Source organism: Neltuma alba, unplaced genomic scaffold, assembly GCF_004799145.2.
Source record: "Neltuma alba isolate B1F8T4 unplaced genomic scaffold, ASM479914v2 tig00010101_pilon, whole genome shotgun sequence".
Taxonomy (NCBI): domain Eukaryota; kingdom Viridiplantae; phylum Streptophyta; class Magnoliopsida; order Fabales; family Fabaceae; genus Neltuma; species Neltuma alba.
The window spans coordinates 108,625-117,081 of record NW_021635054.1 but is presented as its reverse complement, the minus strand read 5'-3'; positions in this window follow the sequence as shown (position 1 = coordinate 117,081).

The window sequence follows — 8,457 nt, the reverse complement described above, 5'->3', positions numbered from 1 at the left end:
AACCTCAATCCCCTGAGGATCATTGGAAGCAACAGTAGCTACATCAGGTGGAGGGTTACTCTCCCATAAGGTATCATAGTAGAAGTCTGCTACACGACTATAGTCCTCATCCTTATCGAACCATTGAGGGAAAGGTTCTCCTGGTCTCCTCTAGTTAATTGAACCCTCTGAATCACTATTATGGTCAGAACAAGCCATTCTACTCCACCCTACATTATAATAACCAACCATCTAATAATTAGACAGTAGTATTCTTCTTCAACAAATGTCAATTTTCTGTTTAACTGACATCTTAACTGAGCAGAGCATTCTATCCTATGCTAGAACCTCCGCTCTGAGACCAAAAATGTCACACCTTACTATTGTATACACTTAGGTTTCATTTAAAACCACTTTAGACCATATTGGATGTTCTTGGGCTCAATTTTCACCTTAAAAACGCTAAATTTTGGATTTTTACTGTTTATCGGGTAAAAATCCAGTTTTTCTGGCCCAACTTCAAAAATTCATAATTTATTCCAAAAAAATCCAATTGGGGTGGTTTAAAATTTTATTTAAAGCTCCTTAAGTCTTCTTTGACGAAAAAATAATCTCATTATCCAATTCCTTATGAAAAAGCATCAGGTTTTTGTGAAATGCAACACTGTCCCTTTGCAAAAAACCCTTTTTCCCAGATGCTGACCTTTAAATTTAAAAAATCATTAAAATTCGTATACTTGGCCATTTTTAACGTATTAGCTATCAAATTGAAGCTCAGGACTTTATCTTTCACCATACCAAATTTCGTGATTAAACGAGTTTGGGAGCATAATCAAATAGTCGTGTGAACATGGCAATGTCAGTCTGCATACAGCACTGTTAGCTTAATATATACATAACCAAAAAGGGTCCCCGAATTTTATGGCAAGACACCATACTTTAGCCTCCAATCTACAGCCTGCTCATAGGATTTTCAGGCCCTAAAATGTTAGATTATATTTGGGGGATGAGATTTTAAGAAATCCCAGTAGCAAGATCAATCAACCAAACATTAACATGCATCATTATAAAGCATTTCAACATTAGCTATCATAGGAGAACTAATCTTTTATAAATAGGCAACCTCAACATGCAAGGCCATGGCAACAAATGCAAGGAGCAACCATATCACAACATCATAGTTCAACCATATAATAGAAAGCATACATGCCATAAATAACAATGCAAAGTTAACATTAATGGCTAATTAGATCCCACTACCTTAATCCAATGCTTTTTGTTTTTTTTTTTGTTCCTTCTTGCTTCCACAAGTGCCAAACTCTAACATGGAAATCCACAAAAAGGGTAGCAAGAATCATTAACCATTCCTTATAAAATCAATGGCATAACTCAAGTAACTCCTAAGTCCCGTAAAGCTTTCATCTTTGTTCTTGAATTTTTAGAGTTGGTTTCCATAAACCCTAAAAATTCCCTCTTGACTCAACCCACATGATTTTTCATGTAGATTCCAAATATCTATTTGGATTTAACAAAATAAATTTTCCTCTTCCATTTTCAGCTTGACCGAACCCTTAGGGTTTAAAATTCAAAAATTGCAACTTTGATTCTATGGCTTCCAACACTTGTTCTTTAGGTTTACCCTACACTATTCTTCATTTTAAACACAATGGAAGCCTCAAAACTTTGAAAAACATATCTTAGGGTTCAGATCTTACTTTGACCTAAAATAACACTCAAGTAAATGACCATGAAAAATGCTTCAAAACCAACTATAATCACTTGCAAACACTAGGATCTAACTTGTGTTGTTGTGTCTTAGGAAGATCTAACAGCCAAACTCCCTTTCCCTTTTATTATTCAGTTCAGCCAACCATTAAAGAGAGAGGAGACAGATTTTTCAATCATAAAAGAGAAGGAAAACAAGGCAAGAACACATGTAGAACTAAGAACTCACCTTGAATCTTTGATTGAATGACCAAAGTTGATGCCTTTCTCTTGGTTTTCCTTTGAAGCTCTTCCTTTTTCCTCTCTAACTCTCCTTGCATGAAATATGGATCAGATTTAGGGGGAGGAGAAGCTCATTCAATGCACCAAAATATCCCACCAACTATCATTAATGTTGTGCCAAGTGTTAAGAGCTTACTTAGTCTTAATCTTCTCTCTTAATTAACTTAAATCATAATGTAATTAAATTCCAAAGTCAAGATCCTCTCCATTGATAGCTTGATATTTGGAAAGCTTTAATTACGATCCATTAGAGGCTTGACACATGGCTAAGTGTGAACCATTTGAACTGCAAGACTCTAGTCTTGCTTTATCGGTGCACTTTTACTGCGAGTTTAACTTCTTTTCTATAATTACAGTACTCTGGTCCCTATAATTATTTTATGTCAGATTCATAAATTATTCTCCTCATTTTTATTTTCCCAAATTGCCCTCTTCGTCTCAAATTAAATTTTCCAATAATTAAATAAAATGGAAAACTAATTTCCTTCTCTTTAGTGATTTTTCCACTTTTTTGAGGAATTGGGAAAAATCTTGAATACTTGAGGGCCTTCTTTTAATTTCATAATCTCTTATAATTCTTTAGAATGTCATAGGAATTTTCTTAGAATTTTATTCCCCTTAAATATATTTATTTGGAATTTTCCAAATAAAGACCTTAAATTGGCTTAAATTGCCCTTAAATTCCTTTGTAATCTCTCTAGGGGCAGTTTGGTCATAAAACCAAATTTATAATCCCATATAATTCTCAAGGAATCTTGTCCTTATTTTTCCTTAATTTTCTGAGGCTTGAAAATATCTTTTCCATAATTATCCTTAACCAATTTTCCTTAATTAATCAACTTTTCATAATTGGCTTGGAAAACTATAATAATTATTTTCCACCAAAATTCTTCTATTTCTCCTCGTCGTTTTTGGCCTTTAAATATTTAGGAATATCCTTATCCCTAGTTCTCATATTATTGGATGTGACAATGTATGTCAAAGAAATTAAAAGAATTAATGCAAAAGTTAGTTAAGGGATAAAACGTAGGTCCTCCAACAGTTAATTTTAGACTTCAGTTTGACCTATCAAATGAATGAGTTAAGTCACAAGTTTTGGAAGCCTAATAGTACATATCCCAAGCTATAAAATGAGAGGTAATTCACCTCTTTTGGATGTGTACCCAAGGAGATATGAATTTCTAAAGTTTAGGTATAGAATCTGGAAAGTCCAGATTTTACCAAATAAACAGTAATCGTTATCCAATAAACTGTATGAATTGGGTAATAATAAGTACAATTGGGTATTTTTCCCTTAAAGAGCATCGAAAGAGCTCTCCGTAGAATTTTGGAACACCTCCATATGATTTTTGCAAAATTAGTTATGGTTTTTCAAAGTTGGACCTGGAATCTGAAATTTGCACAGTGAATAGTAATTTCGGAAAAGTAACGTCCTAAAGGAGATTTTGAGCTCAAAACCATCCAATGTGGTCAAAAAGGATTCTAAATGGATTCTAAGATATTATATAAGTAAGGTGTGACACTTCTTTGTATCAGAGCAGAGGTTCTGGCATAGGAAGAAGAGAACTATCTGCAAGAATTTAGAAAAGCCCAGTTCAGGTTAGAGCTAGTAGTGGAAAACTAGCTAAGGTCCAACTAGGGTTATGGGTTGGAGGTGAATGCTCTAGGAAAAATAAGTATTAAGGATCTTTAAGAAATGAAGTTGGGATCCTCTGTTAGAAAGGTACAGATAAAATGATGATAAGAAATTATACGCAGAGTAAGGTAGCCACTGTGTAAAGATAAAGAGACTTCCCTCTAAAGAAAAGGGGATAATGGCTCATAAGTCAGATAGAGGTATGAGTCTAAACCCTAGAAGAAAAAGGGTCAAGTGGCAACCTAAGTTAGATACAATTTGTAGCCTTGATATGAGGTTAAGGCAGCATGATCAAAGTAGCTATCTTCGATTCCTAAATGGATATAAAAGCTAGGAAGAGCTAAAGATCGCTTTCTGCCACCAGTGATCCCTGAGGATAGGGGAAACCAAAAGTGCTAATGGCCTACTGTTGTGAGCCAGACCCTTCTTTCATTACTTGAAAGGAAATAGTTGACTTAGTTGGGGATCACAGTAAGGCTAGGACATGAAAGTCTTTCAGACAGCGGTTAAGGTTACGATGAACGAAGCTAAGTAAAACTAGCAGAAGTTAAGAGAAAGTATGTTTTGTCATGATGAACCAGGAAAATTGGTGGTGAATGAGGATTCTGGTCATGGCGAATAGAGATAGTGACTCTCGAATGTTGATGTGGTATCTCAGCACAACTTGATGGACTATGAGGTCACTAAGAGTAAGACTAACAGAGATCAGAGAGAGAGTAGTAGCCACTATTTAAAAGCTATTAGATTCCCCCTCAAGAGGAAGAGTAATGATAAGTTGAATAAGATAGTTAGGGGTTGAGTCTGTACACTGCTAAGAGGGTGTAGTGGCTACCTAAGTTAGACAGACTCTTAAAGCCTCGTTAGAGTTGAGGCACTATGATAGAGTAGCTATCTCAAGTCCTTGAATAGATAAATAGGAACTTGGAGATAGTAAAGTCAAGGTAGATAACCCTAGTGGAATTCTTAGAGATCAAAAAGAAGAGAAAGAGATGAGAATGAGACAGATAGCTATGCGGGGAACTAGCATTATAAGGTCGGCATGTTCCCGATGATGTTAAGAGATACTCAGTCGCTTGAGGTTTAGGTTGAGAGGCACCCTTTCCAAGGGATAAGTTCTTGGCCAGGAATCTTCCTAGAGAAAATGGGAATTGGTCCTTTAAGTTAGAATTGATGTTGCTCAAGATGGAGCAAAATGCCCTATCCGAGCAGGAAAGGAAAGCAGCCGAGGCAAGGCAAGTGGAGTTGACCTTACCTAATAGAAGTATGACTAGCCAAGAATGAAGCTAGGATTAGATGTACCTGAGCTTCGCAGAGTACTAGAGCAAGCAGAAAGAAAAAGAACCTTTAAAGTCCTCTCCCTATGACCTCTAGAAGCAGTTGTGAACAGAGAAAGAGCCTCCCTCTTGTAGGGATAAGATGTCCGGTTGGCATGCTACAGACATAGCAATCAGTAAGAGCTTACACTCCTTGCATTAAAATGCCAGACATGCATGTTAGAGTATGCTCGTACTGAAAGGTAAAGTAGAGGAAAGAGAAGTTGCATAAGTCCTCTCTCTGTACCGTTCTAAAGTAGTAAGAGACGGTAAGAGCAGCTAGAGGAGTAAGAGAACTCCTAAGACATATTGGCTTAGGCACCTAAAGAGACGAATAGATAGCCTGTGGAAATTGATGGAGGCTTAAGAAATGGTATTGGTTCTTGGAACAGTTTTGGGGAATTATTAGTAACCAACTGAGTGGAGATGACTTCACTTAGTCCTATGATCTAAGTCTCCCAGAGATTGGTACCTATTTGGGGAGATGAGGACCAAGGATGAGTTGAGGATGTGGAAACCTCCTTTAGTTGTAAACCAGTACTGAGAGAGTACCCATGCTTTCCTTCCAGATAACCTTATCATTGGTTAGGCTGGATTCAATTTCCTTTTGATTAACAGAGGAAAGCCAAAGTTAGAAGAGTTAGAGCCATAAGACCTGGAAAAAGAGACATTCAGGCTAGCTCTAGATACAGGAAGAACCCATGTGATATAGAGACAAACTAAGTATTGACGGGTAAATCCTTAAGATAAGGTGAGAGATAAGAATGTAACCTAGAAAGACCTAACTAAAGGTAAAATAAGAAGGGCCTAAGACAGCAAGATACTAGGGTTCAAGCCTATCAGCACTATTCAGTTTAGCGTGCTTGGGCGAGAGTAACCTAAGAGATAGGTAGTCACCGATAAGAGACTCCCCCTCAAGAGAGGAATGGTTGGGCTAAGAGAGCTTGACTAGGGAATGAGTCAAAGTTGAAAGACGTCTCCAGAGGGTAATGGCTAAGAGTATGGTAAGCCAGTAAAAAGTAGGAGTCCAGACCCTAATAGGGAAGCAGGGTGACAACCTAAGCCTCGGGTGATCGATTAAGGTACCTGACTAGAATGTCACACAACGGAGATGTTTTAATGATCAATGCCTGCTGTGTAACATGGTCACTTTATGATTAGCATATGACCATAGAAATGATTGGTTAAGGGTACAGTAAGCTAGTTAGAGGTATAAGTCAATGCCCTAGTGAGGGAACCGAACGTCAACCTATACCTTAAGTAATTGATATGATCTCGATAGTGTCACAACTTACTGTTGTATCCACTTAGGTTTTATTTAAAACCACTTTAGACCACATTGGATGGTCTTGGGCTCACTTTTTACATTAAAAACACTAAATTTCGGATTTTTACTGTTCATCGGGTAAAAATCCAGTTTTTCTGGCCCAATTTCAAAAATTCATAACTTGTTCCACAAAAATCCAAATAGGGTGGTTCAAAATTCTACTTAAAGACCTTTAAGTCCTCTTTAAAGGAAAAATAATCTCATGATCCAATTCCTTATGAAAAAGTGTCAGGTTTTTGTGAAATGAAACACTGTCCATTTGCCAAAACCCTTTTTCCCATATTCTGACCTTTAAATTTAAAAAATCATTAAAATTCATATATTTGGCCATTTTTAACGTATTAGCTATCAAATTGAAGCTAAGGATGTTATCTATAATCATACCAAACTTCGTGATTAAATGCATTCGAGAGAGTAATCAAAAATTCACGTGAACATTGCAGTGTCAGTGTGCTTACAGCACTGTTAGCTTAATATGTATAACATAACCAAAAAGGGTCCACGAATTTTATGGCAAAACACCATACTTTAGCCTCCAATCTGTAGCTTTCTCATAGTAGTTTCAGGCCCTAAAATGTTAGATTATATTTGGGGGATGAGATTTTAAGAAATCCCAGTAGCAAGATCAATCAACCAAACATTAACATGCATCATTATAAAGCATTTCAACATTAGCTATCATAGGAGAACTAATCTTTTATAACTAGGCAACCTCAACATGCAAGGCCATGGCAACAAATGCAAGGAGCAACCATATCACAACATCATAGTTCAACCATATAATAGCAAGCATACATGCCATAAATAACAATGCAAAGTTAACATTAATGGCTAATTAGATCCCACTACCTTAATCCAATGCCTTTTGTTTTCTTGTTGTTCCTTCTTGCTTCCACAAAGGCCAAATCCTATCATGGTAATCCACAAAAAGGGGAGCAAGAATCATCAACCATTCCTCATAAAATCAATAGCATAACTCAAGTAACTCCTAAGCCCCTTAAAGCTTCCATCTTTGTTCTTGAACTTTTAGAGTTGGTTTTCATAAACCTTAAAAATTCCCTCTTGACTCAATCCGACATGATTTTTCATGTAGATTCCAAATATCTACTTGAATTTAGCAAAAGAAAATCTCCTCTTTCAGTTTCAGCTTGACCGAACCCTTAGGGTTTAAAACTCAAAAATTGCAACTTTGATTCTATGGCTTCTAACACTTGTTCTTTAGGTTTACACTATACTATTCTTCATTTTGAACACAATGGAAGCCTCAAAACTTTGAAAAACATATCCTAGGGTTGAGATCTTGCTTTGGCCAAAAAATAACACTAAGGAGATAACCATGAAAAATGCTTCAAAACCAACTATAATCACTTGCAAACACTAGGATCTAACTTGTGTTGTTGCATCTTAGCAAGTGTGATGAACAAAACTCTCTTCCCCTTTCATTATTCAGTTCAGCCAACCTTTAGAGAGAGAGGGGACAGATTTTTCAACCATAAAAGAGAAGGAAAACAGGGCAAGAACACATCTAGAACTAAGAACTCACCTTGAATCCTTAATTGAATGACCAAAGTTGATGCCTTTCTCTTGGTTTTCCTTTAAAGCTCTTCCTTTTTCCTCTCTAACTCTCCTTGCATGAAATATAGATCAGATTTAGAGGGAGGAGAAGCTCATTCAATGCACCAAAATATCCCACCAACCATCATTAATGAGGAGCCAAGTGTCAAGTGCCTAATTAGTCTTAAACCTCTCTCTTAATTAACTTAAATCATAATGTAATTAAATTCCAAAGTCAAGATCCTCTCCATTGGTGGCTTGACACTTGAAAAGCTTTAATTACCATCCATTAGAGGCTTGACATGTCACACCCTGATAATTTTATTCTAATTGATGAATGATTTGTGACTGACTAAGGCCAAATAGTATAGTAGAATGGTAGAGGATCCAGGCTATGAAGAAAAATCAGGAAAGGGACATAACGGTCGTTCCTGAAAAGATCGGTCAAGAAAGGGCAGTATTGGAAATAATGTCCAAAATTCCTGAAAATTCCCAAAAAATCATGAAAAATAGAAAGGAGGGTACAGAATAATGTTTGATGCTTAGAAGATGAATATAAGATTAAAAATAATTTATCAGGGAATTATTTGTAATTATTGGAATTTTTGGTTAATTAAGGAAAATTAGCCAATTTCCATTAT